At 34.8% G+C, this 20,377-nt stretch overlaps 1 long non-coding RNA gene across 1 annotated transcript in view; it reads left to right on the top strand.

Annotated features, from left to right (window-relative positions):
• Positions 1 to 19,972, top strand: part of LOC310892437 — a 109,078-nt gene extending 89,106 nt beyond the window's left edge. The window contains exons 2-3 of the long non-coding RNA XR_014578132.1: positions 13,642 to 13,817; positions 16,430 to 19,972. This is a non-coding gene — a long non-coding RNA (uncharacterized lncRNA). The remainder of the gene's footprint in view (positions 1 to 13,641; positions 13,818 to 16,429) is intronic.
• The last annotated feature ends 405 nt before the right edge of the window (positions 19,973 to 20,377 follow it).

Below are 20,377 nucleotides of genomic sequence, written 5' to 3'. Positions count from 1 at the left end.
CAAGAGTTGAACCTTCAGATCTATCTCAGAGTCCTACTTCTGCTGTGACAACTACAAAGCAGCCTAAATCTAACAGATAGTCCAGGATGCAGTCAGAGGAATGATTATGCAAATACAATACTGGGTAGGGGAATCAACTTCTGTAAAGTATTCATCACTGTTGTTTCTTGCCCTCCCTCTGTCTTCATTATCAAAATCTTGAATTCTATTAAGATTCAGTGTCTTCCATCTTTTTACGCATTCTGCAAATCATCACCTCTTCACTTCTGTTAATAAAACTCTTCTTGGTGCCACACAGTCAGCTGAATTGCTTAGATAATCAAGGTATTTCAAAAACCTAAACTGGGTATCAGAGAATATTGTAACTTTGGTCTCATACAAAAGGGTTAGAAGTAACTTAGGCCTAACAGACATTATACTAGCCTTCATCCAACATGGTTTCAGTGTAATGCTAAATTCTTTAGCATTGTATAATACACTGTGAAAATTGTGGATTAGTATGAATGTGCTAGGTGTCAAAATAAATACTAGTTTCTAGCATGTTTAAACAAAAGGTTCTCAAGAGTACCACTGTAGCCTGAAGAGAATCAAATGGGCCTAACGGTAAACAGTTTGCTGACTGATTAGGCAAACATTCAGGTGTAAATAAGAAATAGAACAATGTTTTACATGTACAATGACATACCTATGTATGTACATATATAAGCATGTATATTCTTTTATTTTCTTAGTATTGGTGTGTAACCTGACTTTCAAGGCCTCCTTGGAAAAAAAAAGGTTATCATTAAAGGGACATTTACCTCTATTGCTTGTGCCTGCTCTTGTATTCTGGTTTTAGTTTGTATGCAACAATATGTAACCTATAAGCTTTAGCATATAGTCTCTTTTTTTTTTTTTTTTTTAATCTACTGAATCTGTCCTACAAGAGACACATCCTTTCTCTTTTTTCTTACAATGCCACACCTAGACTGCGGAGTGAAAGCATACATTTTAATAACCCACTTATTTGTTTGCTCGTTTATTTGTTTTCATTTTCCAGTAGTTATCTTTTCATTGTTTCATTCTCATTGAGTGGTATAAAAAAGTATACAGATTGATGCAATTATATAGCTCAATCCTTAGCTAATATATGTTAAAAAGAAACAAAGAAGAGCAACAACAACAAAAAACAGCCCTCAAAACAAACCTTTTCCATTTTACAGATAAGAATCTGGTGCATAGGCAACATATTGTTTCTCTAAGCGGAATCTGAAGATAATCAGGGAATAGTACCAGTACTATTGAGTTGCATTATTAAAGAATGGTGCAAAATTACAAATATATATTACACCATGGAAGCTTTTTAGACTGAAGAACAGTAATAATAAATGAGATCACCACAGGAATCGCAAATGAGTCTTTTAATATCAGTGTTAGAAAGAAATAGTAATCAAATTCTTGATGATGAGACACTTAGACTGCTACCTACTTTTAACAAATTAATTCTAAACATTTAATCTTAACTGAAGTGGAAGCAGATGCTTTAATTTAGGATTATGGATTAGCAATATAGTAAATTATTACATCCTCTTTTAATGATTTAAGTTGTTTTGTTGGATAATATACTCTTTATTTTCAGAAACTTTTAAAGTATAGCTAATTATAAATCTGACCAAAGGCATCATTTAAAGGAATGCTTCCTTTGAAATAGAAATCATAATGAAGAGATGTTTCTCCCACATAAATGTTTATTATATTCTTATTTATTTATTTTTTAATTCCTTCCCTCAAAGGCTAACAACTATTGTTTAGGCTTCTCCAGGGGACAGGAAAAAATACAGATTTACATCAGGTTTATATATTTTTACTATCCATTATGTTTGAAAAGTCATGGCAGTGAGATTAAGTCCCCAGTGACTGGAAAAGGAAAAACACAACCCATTTCTTAAAATGATTAAAAAGAAGACCTGGTGAACTACAGACCAATTGACCTCTACTCTGTGACTGCTGAGATCAGGAGAGGAAACCATGTTAAGGCACACAGAAGACAGAAAGGTGAGTAGAGAGAGTCATCATGACTTTGCAAAAGACAAGCGTGCCTGACTAACTTGGTGGTCTTCTATGACAGAGTAGCAGGATTTGTGGTCAAGGAAAGAGCAACTGATGTCATCTGCCTTTACTTGTGCAAAGCCTTTGGATAATCGCACACAACATCCTTGTCTGTAAATTGGAGAGTTATGGAGTTGATGGACGGACTGTTTGGTGGATAAGGGATTGGCTGGTGTTTTACATCCAATGAGCTGTGGTCAATGGATGAATCTCCAGATGCAGACCAGTTATGAATAGTGTCCCTCAGGGATCCATACTGGGAGCAGTACAGTTTAATATCTTCATTGGTGATATGGACTGTGGGATTGAGTTTGGAGTTGACTCTCTCCGAGAGTTTGGAGAGTTGGTTGACTTTGGAGAGAAGGGATACCACGGAGGCTTAAGAGGTGGGTCTATGCAAAACTCATGAAGTTCAACAAGGCCAGGTGCAAAGTCCTGCACCTGGGTCAGGACAATTCCAAACACCAATATAGACTGGGCAATGAACAGATTGAGAGAAGCCCTGTGGAGGAGGACTTGATACTGCTAGATGAAAAACTAATTATGAGTTTGCATTGTGTCCTTGCAGCCCAGTAAAACAATTGTATCCTGAACTATATCAAAATAAACATGGCCAGCTGGTTGAGGGAGTGGTTCTTTCCCTCTACTCCACTGCCATTAAACCCCACCTGGAGTACTGCACCCAGCTCTGAGGGCCACCCCAACATAAGAGAGGCCTAGACCTATTACAGCAGGTCCATAGGAGGGCCATGAAGATGACTGAAACATTTCTCCTATGAAAACAGGCTGACAGAGGTGCGTTGTTTAGCCTAGAGAAGAGAAGGCTCTGGAGATACCATACAGTGGTCATCTAAATAGAAATTCTGAATATTTTAAATGTGTATGAAGTATGTGGACATATATTTTATAACAATAATTTAGGAAAATTTGAAGAGGTGGTATCAATGTCGTCATCTAGTCAATGTTTAACCTTCATCTTCATTACAGCAGTTTATTACTTCCTTTTTTGTAAGAGTATCCCTTTGAAGAATAACACACAGAAAACTTTTCATGTCAGGAGTAATCACATCTTGTCCAAAGAACATCAGAAACCAATGTGGACTCTGGATACATTAAAGCTAAAAAGAAAGATAAGTGAGAATGTCAGACTATCACCATGAGTGAACACTTCTTAACATGTACAGAGCCTGATATATCGTTACAGCTTCTGACATCACAAAATATTTTTTGTTGGGGGATAGCAAATTTATACTTAATAAATGATTTATTCAGATTCACACACGGAAGAAACTTTAAAGGTTATATACTGACCTATAAACAAACTTACATGCAGCTCTCAGGAGTATTCTAAGATCTAAGTGCCCATGCGTCAAATAAAATAGACATGAATATTTTAGAGCTTTTTTGATTATCATTAGTAATATACTGAATGCAGTCTCAGGCCTTCTGCACTGTGCTGATCCTTCTTCTGTCTTTAGTACAGGTTACAGTGAGGGCAGATCAACTCATACTTGAAAAAGAAACTGAGAAATAGTTCATAATTCCAATGATGCTTTCTTTTGAAGGCTACTAAGAGTAGAATAAGTCATTTTTGCTTTTCCTCTTCCCCCTTCCTTTTTTTCCTTCCTTTTCCCAATCCCTTTTCCTTCAGTTGCTTTCTTTTACTAGGTTTGTTTTACCTGATTCCCAATTTACTTATTATAGGATATATTCCTATGGAGAAGTCTTCTCCATCATTTCTTCCCAATCTTTTCTGAAGCAGGAATGCTATTAAATATTTGGACAACAGTCTTGCTTCATTTTCTCATTTGACCATATTCTATGAATGTATTAATTTTTATTCCCCTGTTCAGTTTCATCAGTCTCATGATTCCTTTTCTCTTTTTGTTATGCCCATTCTGTTTTTGCAGTCGTGACTTAGGCGACTGTACGCTTTTTTTTTCACCCTTAATTAACTTGCTCCACCATGCAGAGTCAATACCTTGGAATGCATTTCTTTCTAGTCTAGACCTTTGTGTACCTTACAAATAAATTTTCGCCTGTGCTTGGAAGCTTTGTGAGAGAGTCTGAAGGGACCTATTTGCCACAGTATGAATCTCTGATGAGCAGCTCACTGACTAATCCTTAAACACTTGCCCTTTCTAAAGTGAATGAATTCTTCAGCATTTCATCTGTTTTTGTGATTCAAGCACTGGCTGATTTTTGCAGCCATTGCTTTCTTTTAACATTATCACTGACTTGCCCTGATGTTGTTTCTATAGCAACCCATAGTCCTTTCAATTTGTTTGACCAGAGAACATACAATGTAGTGCATTTGTGAAACTGTAACTTAAAAACAGCAGGTGACATTTTAAAACAAAAGAAGCAAGCTCCAGCAAAGTCTGTACCCCCTGTCCCTTTAATAAATATAATCTCTAAGCCTCTAAAGCTTTGACTGGTAATAATTTATTTCAGTTACGAGTAGTATGACATCAAAAAGAAAGAAACATATACATAATGCAATAATTACCATAGCAATATTGAAATAAAACTTGAGAACCCACTAAAAGTACAAATTTATTATTTACTGATTTCCTAATCTCTGTGTTTTAACCTTTAACTTAAAGACTTCTAGGAACAACAAAGAAAAGCTTGTTCCTCAATATTGCGTAATATAATATAATAGGGCTAGCATGGCCGCATAGCTATTACTGACCCATAACATTTTGGGATTGAGAGTGGAAAAGAGTTACCTCTGTCAGTGTGCTGACAAAAAATTAAAATTACAGTTTTATAAAGAATTTTATGTTTCCTTTGCTTGTTTGTTTGCTTGTAGAACTGGGAAAATGAATCACATATTATGAAGGCTTAGGAACATAGGAATCACACCGGAATCAACACATCAATACATATGGGAATACGAAATCAGCTCATATTGATTCATGCTTGCTTTTATGCAGTCATCTTGGGTACCTCTACAACTTTAAGAGGCTGCGGTCCTATGGTCAATGGAGATAAGTGATTCCAGTTGCTTCTTCACCTATATTGAAGTGCCATTCTTTCTTATAACTCTTTTTCATATTCTTTGTTTAGAGTCTTTACTCTATAAAATTACGTGCTTTAGTAACTTGTAAATCTGCTTGAGCACATAATAACTGCTTGAGCAAAATCTTTATTGAGATCTGTTTGATCTAATTTAAAGTTTACCTCTTCTACCTCTTCAGAGATACAACATAGGAGAAGCAAACACACTTAGTCTTTGTAAAGTGATTTGAAATCAACTGGTATTTTCTTAGGATTTAACTTTTATTTAGCAGGAAATACAGAGATCTAGATGAACAATAAAATATCTTCTATTCCCTAGGAAAGCATTATTCATATCCTTTTGGATATTTGAACATAACTGATCTGTATAACAGACAAAAAGACTTGAATGAGATGCTTCAAATTTCACCTCCTTTTCAGATGTAGATAGGGACACTCCAGCTATGAGATAGATACAAATTTGAAACAAGTGTAAAAGCTCTGAGACTTCTTAGATTAAAAATTAAGACTTAGCATGTGACACTAGGCTTAACTAAGGCACTGCATGCTAACGTAATTTATCTTAAATTTTGATTGCTTTGTTGTCATTATCCAGACTGTCCTATAAGTAAATTTACCATCACAGTGTATCTGACATCAAACAATTTGGGGTAAATAAAATACTTGTTTATATTAAAATGATCTAAATTATTATTCTCTGGAGTAGAATAGTAAAATATCGTATTGTAAATAGTAAAAATAGTGGAGTAGAATAGTAGGAAAAGTAGACGTAAAATTTTTTCCTTGTGTTCTCACAGTGAAAATGTGGAAGCAAAAATACAAGGTGCACTGTGAAGAAGCTGCATGTGCTAGGTTTCTAAAGCGTGTTTTCAGATTGATCCAGATAACTGCAGTACTAGAGAAGACAATCTCTGCACCTGTAACATGCTATTCACAGAATTACTGAATGGTTAAGGTTGGAAGGGGCTTCTGAAGGTCATCTGGTCCAACCCCTCTTCTCAAGCAGGGACACCTACAACAGGTTTCCCAGGACCATGTCCAGACATCTTTTGAGTACCTCTAAGGATGGAGACTCCATGACCTCTCTGAGCAATCTAGGCTGTTGCCTGTGTTCATCTAGTCTGGATCAGGGACATACTGAAATATACCACAGATGATAAAAATGTAAAAATTAGGATGAATTGTTGAAAACTGTAAATTAAATAAATAAACAAATAAAAACTCTTCTGATTAAATGTATAATGTATGTTATTTGCTATCAGCAAAGAAGAATTTTTTTTCATGCTAGGTAATATGATAAAATATACACAGCACTAAAGAGAGTAGTTCTGTTAAGAAAATACTTCATGATAGCAATAATTCTGCTGGGAGCAGTAAAGAAACTATGCATACAGCAAAGAGTTCTATGATACTGATTATATATATGTTTAAAGAGGAAATATTTTCTCTTCCAAGGTATGCAATCACAGAGAAATTCTTTAATGAGCTATTTAAAAACGAGAGATACAAACAAACAAAACCGATTCATAGGTAGAAGGGAAACAATACAGAAAAATAAGGATGGAGGGTACATGGATCAGGTATTTAGGAAAAGACAGACAGGATCAAAATACAAACATACATGTATATATGTATATATATGTTTATGTGTACATGTATGCGTATTTTATCTATACGTTTGTTTTTTAATGATTAAATAATGAAATAAATTTGACAGTATAATACTCAAAGTAATTAGATTGAGCCTACTTGAATTTAATGTGTCAAAATGTAGAGCTCAAATACTTATTTTATTCAGTGTAATTATCAGGTTCAGGCAAGGAATTATCCACCAAACATTCCAGTACTGTACAGGGCTAAAGTCTCAAGCAAGATTGGCACAACATAAATGGCCATCAAAGAAACAATCTATGTTTAAAAAAAAAAAAAAAAAAAGAAGGAGAAAGTTAAGAGACAGAAGACAATTAGGAAGGGTTTAAAGACTTAGGATGTGAGTTCAAAAAGAATAGATTACATTCTAAAGGTATTTCCTACACATGAAATAAACTACATACTGACTATTCAAAAGATTTAACAAAATTTAACCAAAAAGAGGGTATCTCAAATGAATGACATTTGAATGATGAAGTAAGCTAATGAACATGTTGTTCCAAATCTTTTAGGCCCAAAGCAATTCTAATAAAGTATTAGAACAAAACTTAGCTTCACATAGCACATGCATTTAGAAGCAAGGTGAATTGCTGAATACCTAATCACATAATGTTTCTTTCTGACACAAAAGGGACATGATTTCATCTAATTATATTCAATTTCTAAAAATATTGTGAAGACTGTCTAATGTTATCTTGAAAGACAGATGTCTTTTCATAGTTTTCCTGTTTTAGATAGTTACTACTCCTTAACACATGATTCTATGTAGCAATAAGCAGGTGATTACATTTGTCAAAACTGGTAGTCCATGGATTTTAAAGTTGGAACTATTTTGAAGATTTAGGTCCTGATTTGATTAGATCCTGTGCATTAAATTCACTGAAAATGTATTTTAAATGAATGATATAATTAATATTTTCTATCAAATATATAATAATAGCAATAATAAAAATGTAATAAATGAAATAGTAATTATAAACACATTTTAAAATGTTTCATATAGAGAACAGAAAAATGAGGTAAACATCTTCACAGATGTCTTGATTTTAGTGTAAAAATCATATGACATAGGAGAAAGGTAGATGGATCTGAAGCCTTCAGAGAGCATGGAGAAACTTCTTTATTAACTCCTATATTAATGCTTTATATAAGTTAACAGAAAAGTTAGTTAATGCTCTTGCTAAATTTCTAACCCATCCAACCTTACTCAGGGCTCCACATTTTTTGAATCTGATTTGACATAAATTATTATCAGGAAAAAATGCTTACTGACATTTACTTATTTCAGTGCTTTTTTTATTTTAGGAAGCTTGTTGGTCAACTGCAACACTGCACAAATCCTTAGTGAGATTTGCAATATTTGTTTAGGCATTTCATATAATTAATCAAATTATTTTAATGCTAATACTTTCTGAAATATTTTTAATCTTCACTTTTTCTTCTACTTTCTCCCCTTCCTTTCCCAGACTGTTATCTCCAGCTTTGAATAAGGATACTTAGTACTGCATTAAGTTATTAATGAGAACATTAAACAGTAAGAGATCTAAAAGAGCTCCCAAAGGTACCCACTGAAGACAACTTTCCATTTCGAATGTGGACTCCTGTAAAAACTCTTCGGGAACATTTTAGTGAGGTCTCTACTGTCTTTTCTATAACTATGTAGTCTGTGTTGAATATGATAATGTCACATTCAACTGTGTATGTTGTAAATTACTAAATTACCTTAGTAAATAAGGTAGGTAGATTACCTTATTTGAATACATACTTTTCTTCATGTGTCTGTATTCCATAATTATTTAATATATGATTAAAAACAATCTGCCAAAAACTCTGTTTTCACTGTCTTCCCACATATGGTAATTCAGATCTCTGTTCTACATTTCCATTGGTCCTGCTTCACCTTCATTTAAAGTTTGAAGGTATTTTCATGCTTTGCATATATTCAGTAATCTCACCCATCTTCTATGTTTTGTTGTTGTTTTTACAGTTATATGAAAATGGATTTAACCAATTTTAGGCAGATCTCTCACTACACAAGAACAAACTTGTTTATGCTTCCTAAGTTGAATCTATCTACCTCATAAAAATTTTTAGCTGATTCTTTTTCTCATTCTAGGTTAAACATATGTAAAAAATGTTTACAACATTAATGTTATTAATCAGAAAATTACAGTATTTTTATTATTCTGTTAGAATAAATACTGATGCTAAATAGCATCGAACACTTCATATTGGTCATTTTTAGCTTTTAATACCTGTTGAAAGAGATCAGTTATGTCTTCCATTAAATTTTACTTCTAGAATGCTTTCCTTTATCAGCCTTAGATTCCACTCAGTGTATCTTGTCCCTTCTTATTTCACATCTACATGTTATAGAAATTCTTTTATAGTCACCTTTAATAATGTGAACCTTATTTTCATATTTAAAATAACTCTGTGTCAAGTTTCAGGTCAGTTAAGAACTTCTGAATTAGTTACTCTCCTCTACCATAATTTCTCTGTTTTCTTTTGCATTTAGCTAATCTGCATTTGTTCCCGTAATAGCAATGATTCTTTTAAGAGGTGTCATTATACCCAAATAACTTTTTCTTTACATTTTATTTCTGTAGTGTTTCATACACATTTTTTGTTTCTGTTTACTGATAAACGTGCTCTTCAAACCTGCTGCTACTGTATGTTTGCAGTATGTTTCCATTCGTAACAATTATGAATGATTTTTTTCTATGACTAGTCACTCACCTTGACTTTGATACACTGAAGTTCTTTCCTCTTGTGAGAATCAAATGTAGGAGAGTCTGTTGCTCCCATCTCTCTACATCAGAAATGTTTTTTCCAGTTCATTCTAATAAATTATTGAGTAATTGGTAACTTTTTTTTCTTTTCTTTTCTTTTTTTTTTTTGTAAATTTCCGGATCTTTGTTACACTAATATTATTCTATTGACATTTTTCTTTCAGGAATAAGTTGTTTCCCTTTTCTCTTAAAAGAATAACAAATAACAAAATCACTCATTTTTAGTCTCCAGATTCCCTATAAATTTGCATCTGACTCCATTCAGACTACTGAGTTAACTTACACTGTCATAGAGATCAGTCAGTTACAGTGAATTGCTTATGCTCTTTTCAGTACTGCCTGACAATGAGATATTTTATTTATATGTGTATAACAAATATTAAATACGAAACTCAAAGAAAATATCCATTAGCTTTCTCATTATTAACACCATGGTGATCATAGGTTTCCTGAAAAGTGTGTTTTGTCTGCATGACTCTCAACGACACGTGGTTCAAATAAATTACTTTAATGCAGAAGTAACTGTAAAGAAAATAATACAAGTAGAATAATAGGAGATTTTGTTTTGGAATCTTTTAGGTTGGAAAAGACCCTTAAGATCATCAAGTTCAACCATCAAACTAATACTACAAAGTCCTATCACTAAACCACATCCTTAAGCACCACATCCACATGTCTCTTAAATACCTCCAGGGATGGGGATTCAACCACTTCCCTGGACAGCCTCTTCCAATGCCTAACTACTCTATTCAGTAATAAATTCTTCCTGGTATCCAATCTAAACCTCCTTGGGGTCATTTTCACTTGTCACTTGAGAACGGCATTCTCATCACTGCAACTTCCATTCAGATAGTTGTAGAGAGTGGTGAGATCTCCCCTCAGCCAATTTTTCTCCACTCAAAACAGCCCCAGTTCCCTCACCTGCTCCTCAAATGTCCTGTTTTCTAGTCTCTTCACCAGTATCACTCATCTCTGAATGAGTTCCAGCAGAGGGACAATCACTTCCCTAGTCCTGTTGGCCACATTATTTCTGTTGCAATCCAAGATGCCATTGGCCTTCTTGGCCACCTGGGCATATTGATAGCTCATGTTCAGCAGATGGCTGTCTACCAGGTCTTTTGCTGCTGCACATCTTTCCAGCTACTCTTCCAAAACTCTGTACCTCTGCATTGGGTTTTACAACCCCAGTGCAAGACCCAGCACTTAACCCTTGTTTAATTTTTGCAACTGGACTCAGCCCATCGATATACCCTGTCCAGACATCCTCTGCAAAACCTTCCTACCCTTAAGCAGATGAGCACTCTAACCCAACTTGGCGTCATCCACAAACTTACTGAGGGTGTACTTAATCCCCTCATCAATATTGTTGATAAAAGTATTAAAAAAAAAAAAAAATGGCCCCAGTATAGAGACCTGAAAAACACCTCTAGTGACCTGCTTGTCAACTGGATTTAACTCCATTCACAACAACCTTTTGGCTAACTGGCCATTCAGCCAGTATTTTACCCAGCAAACTGTATGTCCAACCAAACCTTGAGCAGCCAGTTTCTCCAGGAGAATGCTGTAGGAAACAGTATCAAATGTTTTGATAAAGTCCAATAAAAAGTTTTTATTCAAGTAGAAAAAGTTATGTGGTTATTTTTTTATTTTTATTTTTTACTCTACTGCGTGTAGTTTGAGAAATGTTTTGTTCCCTGGATGCTGCTTGGTCTTTCTATATAATTGCATGTGTATTGTCAGCTAGAATAACAACAAATTATATTTTTATTTAGGAGACAGTCCTTATCATAAAAAAATAACCCCAAACCTGAAGGGATGGAGACCTGAAAAGTTGCTACTATTGTCTATTTCATGTTTCACTAAAGACTCAAGGTATTTGGGCAAAATGAAGAGTGACTTAGCATGAGATATAGCAGAATCCTCCATAAGTTTTGCATGAGGTCATGCAAAATATGGTCAGATGTTAGTTCACAAAATCTTTTTTTTTTTTTTTAAAGAAAATCTAGGAATAATGAAATGCATGTGTGATTGCAAATGTTTACAAGGTATAACTTCATAAATAGAAATAATGGCACAGATTTAATTTAGAGAAAATCACTTTTTGCTTGCCAAACTGTGAGAAATAAAGTTGTGTTTTTGCAGTGGAAAATTCCACTAAACTTGCATATTCAAAAGTGATTGTGCAGGCATAACAGTGGCATAACAGTGGGGAATATGTTAATCAGATAAGGGGAAGGTCCCACTGTCCCAAAATAATGAGGATAGCTAAGAAAAACAAGATGAGCAGTGTGAAGTCAGTAAAAACCAAAAATCACAGTCCCTCTAGTCATGAGAGAAAAAAAAAAAAAAAGATATTACTTCTTACTTAGGTTGGTCAAATAAAATTTTACATATATGGTATAGTAATAAGCGTCAAGTAGTTTGTGAACCTGTAGTCAGCCAGTGAGGAAATGGGAGGAATCAAGTGTCGGGTAACAGGGAATATAAGGTTATGATATACTTTTGCTGTGCGCTCCTGCTTGCAGAATGCCTGCCATTGCAATCACAAATAAAAATGCAGCTTCTCTGAGATTCTCTCCCAAGCCTGTGTTATTGGCTGCAGATCGTTCCTCACAAAACAAAACCTCAATACTGCTGCTATTTTGATCTGTATCTAACAGAACAGGAGAAGTTTTATATCAGTCTTAATACCTTTGTGGCTTTTGCAGACAGTGAAGTGCCAAATAAGTAGACCATGTGAAGAGCTGGATCAGATTAAGAAACAACTTAATCTCTAAGCATTTATTTAAACTTGATTGATGAACTTCTACCAATCATAAATAGTAACAAATTGTTTTAAATAAATAGTGATATTTTGCCAGGATATTTAGTCAGATGTTATAACCACTTCTTGTAGCTAAATGGTTTGTTGTTTTTTGTTTGTTTGTTTGTTACAGAAATATTTCTTTGTACTTTCTTGATTGTAAATTACATGCAATGCAGTCTACTCATTTTATCACATCTAACAGCATTATTATTATTACATGAGCACAATAAAAAAGTGATATCTCTCAGTTAAGGAACAAAAACTCTGGTAAAAATGATACAAAACAAGCCGACAAATTAATTGCTCGTTTACAATGTGAAGATTTTCCCATATGGTTATAATATTGTAGATGTCACTGATAAAGAATTTGTGCTTGCAGCCAGAACAAAATCATCCAGGAAATCAGTTACTATATTAAGCAATATGAGCACTCTGATTGCTGTTTTAAGAGCAAAAAATAAATGAACTCCATTAGGAAATGAAAAGTGTAGTGATGCTGGTACAGTCAGATTCTAAACAGAAGGAGATGATCACTGTTTCAACCTCAATGAGCAAAAAAAAATAATGCAGATTTGTGGAAGAGCTTTTTTTTAGCTTTCTTTTCATTAATAAAGCTATCTTTCATCAGAATTTGTTGATGTAGACACTGCAAGTAGTTCCTTTGATTCACACAGCAATTTATGTATGTTAGTTAACATGTTACCTAACATATTTATTTGTAATATTTGTGAATAGGGTTCTGGAAGAAGCCTTCTAACCATTTACTATTCCTCAGTTGTTAAAATTATGCACGTTATGCAATCTTTGCTGAAATTTACAGAACCCTTCTTAAAAATAGCTGGATTTTATTTTATTTTTTGTCTCATATTCATCCTTCTGAAAGATTGTCAGATCTTTATGTGTTTCAAGATTGTTACTAGGATACTCAGTAAGATTAGTCACAAGATTTACTCTTGAAGACCTGCCTATCAGTCTTCTTTTCAAACAACACCGATATTTGATGTCATTCATTTTCATCTACTCAGGGAAAGGTCTTTCTTCCACTTTATGGCCCAAGCCTATTAGTCTAAATTATAGTCTAAATAATATTTTTCTATCAACCACAGTTTTATTGGATCTGACTGAGGTCTGACTTGGACGCAGCTAACTTTTTTCAGTGCAGCACCTATGGTGCTGTGTTTTGAACTTGTGACTATGATAGTGTTGATAACACACCAATGTTTTTTCTGTTGCTGAACCACACTTCCACAATGTCAAGGCTTTCTCTTTTTCCCACTCTAGTCTCCCTACAGTGTGTAGGCAAGAAGTCGAGAGGACAGAGCCAAGACAGCTCACTGAATTAGCCAAATGGATATTGCCATACAATGTCATGCTCAGCAATAAAAAATGTGAGGGGTGATTGTCTTCCAAGGTACCTATTGTTCAGAAAACCGCAGGGCATCGATCTGCTTGTGGTGGTGAGTGATTATCATTGCATCACCTTTTTTTCCCATCTTTAACTGTCTTTATCTCAACCCATAGTTGTTTTTTTTTGTTGTTCTCGTTGTTTTTTTTTCCACTTTTGCTCTTCCTATTCTCTCCCTCATCACACCGAGAGGAGGGAGTGAGCAAGCAACTATGTTGGTGTTTAGCTGCTTAACAGAGTCTCTGTATCACAAAGATGCATAAATTTATATTTAAAACATACATACGAATATATATACGTTTAAAACAAGCATCCAAACATGTGAGCATGTATGTGTGGGTATACATATTATGCACACAAATCTCTACAGTTCCAAGATTTTTTTTCTACAGAAAGGGATATATTTTTAGCACAACTCTCTTATAACCGTCATTCACTAATTCTTCTTGTCTTTTAACACAGACTCAGTTGAGCAGCAGCTTACATTTTTGATAAAATAGTTTAATTCAACTCCATTATGGTCCTAACAGTGTTACTAAGAAGAGACCTCAGGAAAAACTACAAAATGTCTAGGTAATAAATTCTGAAAGCAAAACATTTAGTCTTTGAGCTTCACAACAAATGGAAGCAGAAAAAATGGACAATCATACTGGAAGACAGTTTTGTTTGTTTGTTTCTCAAAATGAACAAACAAACATTTTGGGGACTATTGTTTATTTATTTTTATTTTTTAAACTAGAAATTGTTTAATCTTTTTGTGAAATAGGTTTGCAGTTGATACAGACGTTATTTTTCATTTATTCATTTATTCTCTTTAAGTGATAATGGCTTGACTCAACCTAATGGGATAAAAGCCTTTGTTCAAGTGCTTTATGCTTGAGTAACTCACCATCTCTGGAGAATAGTCTAATAAATATTTTCATTTTTTAATTTCAGCTATTACATGTTGTATTTTTTTCTATGTTGAAGTGAAATTGCATCTATCAGTCCATTGAAAACATCTATTTTGGTATAAAAGGAACTATATAGATTTCCTTCTAGTATTGTAAATTTAACTAATTAAAAGTATTTTCAACTGGTTTTCTTTTCTCTTGAGCACTGTCTTTTTCTTTGGGTCTGCCACTCTCAACAAGACCATTTAGATATTTATTTTAAAGTGCTGCAAAGTCTACTTATGTCTAAGTTTTCTTAAGATACTCAGAAAAAAAATTAGTGCCTTAAATGATATAAGTATCAATTATATACATATTTTTTTTCAAATTCCTGTTTTCCATTATTGATATCCATGATTTCCCCCAACTATTCCTGCTCCTTTGAAAGACAAAATTAAGAGTTGGGAATTCCAATGTAACTTCCGTGATTACAAGGACAAGACCAAATTCGTCTTCCCTTTCCTTCTCTTTTGTTTGCCATTCTTTGATTTTGTGTCTGAGAGGTCACTGAGGGTTAAAAAGAGATACTTTTTTCCTTCCACTACAATGCATTGAATGTGCATCTGTGAAAAATTTATCATGAGAATACTATTTAATTCAGATACTAAGTAGCAGCAATTTAAAATTATTTATTGAACAGTAAAATCCATGTCACCATTTTCAACAGTGATTTTCTATTTTCGTGTCAACAGCCAAAAGTATCCTGGTAAATCCTGTAAAAATACTCCTGGCCTCTCTCTTTTACTTTCAGAGATCATCATAAATCCAATCACAACCCAATAAAGCTAAAATACCCAGGAAACAGAAAATAGTTGTGTAGTTAAGTGCCAGCATCGGAGGCACCAGCAGGCCAAAGGCAAGTTGAAGTCCAGGCTATGCCACACTTGTGTCTTAAGGATGGAATGCATTATATGTCTTCCATCCTTGAACACTCATTCAGAAGAGGGTGTACAATGCATGTTGAGGTGGCTAGAGAGGTCTTCTGACAATCAGCAGCACTTCAGTCATGAAACAAGCTGATGGCATCCACATCAGTTTTGCCTAACTTCAGCTCTTCTACCATTTCACACTAATAGTTCTGGGAGATTGTCAGCTAATGAGAATCCTTGCCTCCTAGTTCCTGTTCCATGCAGGGAATTATTTTTCAAAAAATACTAATGATACATCAGTATTTGGTTGTACATTATGCCTTTTACAGGCAGTCTATAAGGATCTTGAAAGCTTTACCCTCAGTGAATTTATATACCACTGTAATGACAGAATTTGTAAATGATGAACTGTGAGATGTCACGGACCTGTCCATGGAGAGAAAGCTCCTGAAGTGGATAAACTTTGTGATTTTACTTGCTATTAACAGGCTGACAAATATAAAATAGTTGCGAGTATATTAAGTTGGAGAGGCAAAAAACGATCAACAGGCTTTTGGTAAATCTTGGAAGCAATGTTAGAAGAGTAAGTCATTTATATGGTTGAACAAATTGTATGAGGATGTGACGCAGTGGCTTAAAAGAGGAAAAGAGGGCTGAAGTTATAATTTACCTAACTTTTTTTTTTTTTGTATTTTAAATAAAAGTGCTAGCATTAACAGATGACTAACAATTTTACTTATATTAAGTAATAACTCATTATGTCCTTGCTATGTAAATACAGTCTCGTAACTTGTAAACAGTGTAATGTCTTTTCTTGTATCACATCTCCTATTACACTCTAATCAAAGTATTTTCCTTTCTAGGATACCTGGGGAATTTTCCAGCCAGGTGATTTACAGAGCACTTACAGATGCTTTCTGGAAGAAATGGCAATGAAATCAGATGTTATACATCACATAGCTTTGTCATTCCTTTAAACCATTGTATCAACTAAAGGGAATTTATGTAAAAGCAGAGTATAAATAATATAAAGGACACAGAAACTCTCTGTTGCCCCTTTTCACGGTCAAGTCATATTTGGAGCAGGCTGGAGATGGAGACAGACTGTGCAGCTGACTGGGTTGTACTGTAGTCTGTAATTACTTTATGCAAAAAGATGCAAAAAGACTTTTATATTTCTTTTGACTTTTTATATTATTTTATGCAAAAAGACTTTTATATTTCTTCCTATATTCTGATCTTCTGTAACAGAAACCCTAGTAGTTACAATCTAGAACAGCCCCCTGAACTAATACAAGAAAATTTATGATTTATCATCAGAAAGGCTTTCCTTTAGAAAGAAGCATGTGTGTCTTTTGAAGTGACACTCAGTGCACTCTTTATTTATAAAGAGGCACCAACATAACATTTGGGGGCAAACTATACAAGGACATTAAATATTTATGAGTACTAAATAAAAAGAAATGTTATCTAAGCAATTGAGTTAGGAACGTATATTGTTATAAAATTCAGGAGGAAATAATTTTGGGTAGTTCTTCACCCTTGCAGTGCATATCAAAAATATTCTAATAATAGTTATTGTGAAGAAACATCTTAGTAAACTGACATTACACATTTCCTCCTAGGATTAGTCTGTGTGAGGTAGAGCTGGGAACCTACCATTGCCTCAGCAATTTTTTGTTGGATCTGCAGCCCTTGTGAGAGGGGACCAGTTCTCATGGTTTTGTGGAACCTTGGAAATGGAGAGCCTGTGATTTTCCAGGTAGCCTGAAATCACACGTGGAATAAACATTATTGACACTTCTCTCTGAAGGTCTTGCAGTATTCATATGTTTGATACTTAATCAAGCTATTTGTTTTTGTCGTTTCTCCTAAGGAAATATTGACTGCTACTACACAGGATCTCCTCCAAGTATAGTTGGCAGATCCATCTCTTACCTGAACAGTAAATAAAAGTTTATGTATTGGCCTAATACTTGGTCTCTTCAAACATGTCTTCTGCTAATGATGCTGTCCATGCAAACAGAGATTGATGTTTAATCCTCAATATATAACTCCTTATAGACTGAACAAGTATTTAATACAAAAGCACAGACAATTATGTTTTGTTCAAACACAAAGGAGAATAACACATATAGTTTACTAATTTCACATGGCTAACCTTAACAAAAACAAATGACATCAGAATGACAATGAATTTGGTGTTAACTGGTCTTAAATTCACATGCTGGTGTTAAAGAACAGCTCACAAATGTTAAAGAGAAAAAAAAAAGGAAATGGAAATCTACAAATATACAGGTGGATATTACATTCAGACATTAAAAAAAAAAATAATAATTCAGTTACACTGTTTTAAAGGGGAGATACAGCTGAATTTGAAGACATTTATATTGAGAAAACCTTTTTAGATCAATACTTCCTGATCTGTCATGTTAAGTAGAGAAAAAGCAAAAAGAGCTTTAAGACTACTTTGTGTTTGCTCTAATTTAGAGCATACAGAAACATATTATGAGATTGCCATGTAGATAATGAACATGAAACACAGGAAGTTTCAGACAATTTCTCTTGGAATCCTGCCTCTTAACTCTCATGTGTAGGTATTCTTCGTGTTAATCTTGGCTACTAGACAATGCATGGCCCATATATAATAGGCATGTGTGACAGCCAGAGATGATGGAATAGATGTTCTATTCTTTATTATATTATATGCAGATTATATTTGATGTCTGCAAGGTAGGAAAATAGGCATAATTGGAAAAAAAAAAAAAGAAAAAAAAAAGTCATAGACCTAGGGGCTCAACAACTATTATCATGGGCAAAAAAGACTCAGCACAGGGAGATTAAAATAATTTATTGCCTACCACTAGCAGACTAAAGCAGTGAGAAAATAAAAGCAAACTGAAAACACCTCCTCCCCATCCACCCTCTTGTATTTTCTTCCCCCCCATGCAGCACAGGGGAACAGGGAATGGGGTGTACTGGGTCTGGCTGGGATGGAGTTAACTTTCTCTGCAGCAGCCCACACAGCGCTGTGCTCTGCACTTGCAGCTAGAACAGCACTGGTATCACACCAGTGTTTTGTCTATTGCTGAGCAGTGCTGGCACCGCATCAGGACTCCCTCCAACAACCCCCCCAGGAACCGGTAGGCTGGGAGTGCGCAAGACCGGGGGGGCTACATCACCAGGGCAACTGACCTAAACCAACCAAAGGGAATATTCCATGCCCTATGATGTCACACTCAGCAATAAAAGGTGGGAAAGGGGAAGGAGAAAGGGGCTTTTGTTATGAAAACATCTGTTGTCCCAAACCACTGCTACGTGCATTGAGGCCCTGCTTCCCGAGATGTGGCCAAACATCGTTCATTGATGGGAAGTAGAGAGCAATTTCTTTTCTCTCTCCGTGTTTCTGTGTGGCCTTTACTTTTCCCTTTAATTAAATTATCTTTATCTCAACCTGTGAGTTTTTTGTTGTTTTTTTTTTTTTTTTTCTTTCCAGCATACTTTCTTCTTCTCCTCTTCTTCTAAAGAGGAGGAATAAGAGAGCAGTTGTGGTGGAATTTAGCTGAACAGCAAGGTAAAGCCACCACAGGGGCTGAGATTAGTCCCTAACACTTTGTCTCCACTGTTCCTTCATGGTCACTCTCTGCCCTTTTGGAACTGGCTGGAGCTCATTCTGATCTGACATGGGGCAACTTCTATTCTCTTCTCACAGAGGCCACCCCTTCTAACAAACACATGCCACATAAACACAATACTGGACTTAATATTTAACTGCAATTAAGTTTCAGAATTAAATAAATAATAGGGAGGCCAGGTGTTTGGGGATAAGAGGGTAGAATTTATGGAAGGAGATATGGTTCAAAACAAGTGAGCAAGATTTCACAGTTTTGTCAGAGTCTAATTACCACTGAGTAGAGCTTCAATATATGTAGATATATCAAAAGTGTGAAAGAGAATCTATCAATGAGCTCTTTCATGAAGCAGAACTCCTATTTGTTGTGAGGAAAGGTAAAAATGTTAGCTCAAATTGTGAACAGGTTCTTCTCAATTTTTGTAATTACTTTGGTTTAATTCATGATACATTTCATACTCTGAACAGATTGAAAGCTACTCCATGCGTATTCCTACTCTTTCTGACTTTTTAAATGAAATTTTACTGTCTTAGATTTCAGCCATCTTCAAACTTGCCACAAAGGGATGTTTCACAGGCAAAGGACAGAAAAGCAAGGGGCACTAGGCCACCAGATTGCACACCTGTTCAAGTCCCACAGGTATTGTTAATTTCCCCTGTGCACCCCAACACAGCACATGGAGACCCAGCAGTATACACTAGGGCACTTTTTTTTCTTTTTTTTACTATTTTTTTGGAATCATTCCCAGCTTTATTACATTCTGATTTGCCCAAGAAAATCAAAACAAAACAAAACAACCCCCACAGCTCTTTCTTGTATTAGGCCTAGAGTAATTTGTTTAAATATTATGTTTAAATGCAATTACTCTCAGACATTATGCGATGCCAAAAGACCCCAGAGATCTGCCTATCTACTTCTGTTGCTTGTCTGGAACGGGTATTCAGAAAGAAAACTATTATCATCAAAAACATCTGGATTTCAGTTGGTGAGCTGGAGCAATAGTAAAACCAAAAGATATGCACTACACATTCTCACATTGCAACACCCTCTGCTGTGAACAAATAAATGGTCTATGTGAAAGGTAATTAGAGAGTGTCTTTAAAATAATATTATAGCATCATAGCAGAGAGTTGCAGGTCATGACCATACTGTGAAGCAGAAGAAAGTGCAGATTTCCTT

The sequence above is a fragment of the Anser anser genome (genome assembly GCF_964211835.1).
Source record: "Anser anser genome assembly, chromosome: 1".
Taxonomy (NCBI): Eukaryota; Metazoa; Chordata; class Aves; order Anseriformes; family Anatidae; genus Anser; species Anser anser.
This window is presented reverse-complemented; position numbering and strand designations above follow the sequence as displayed.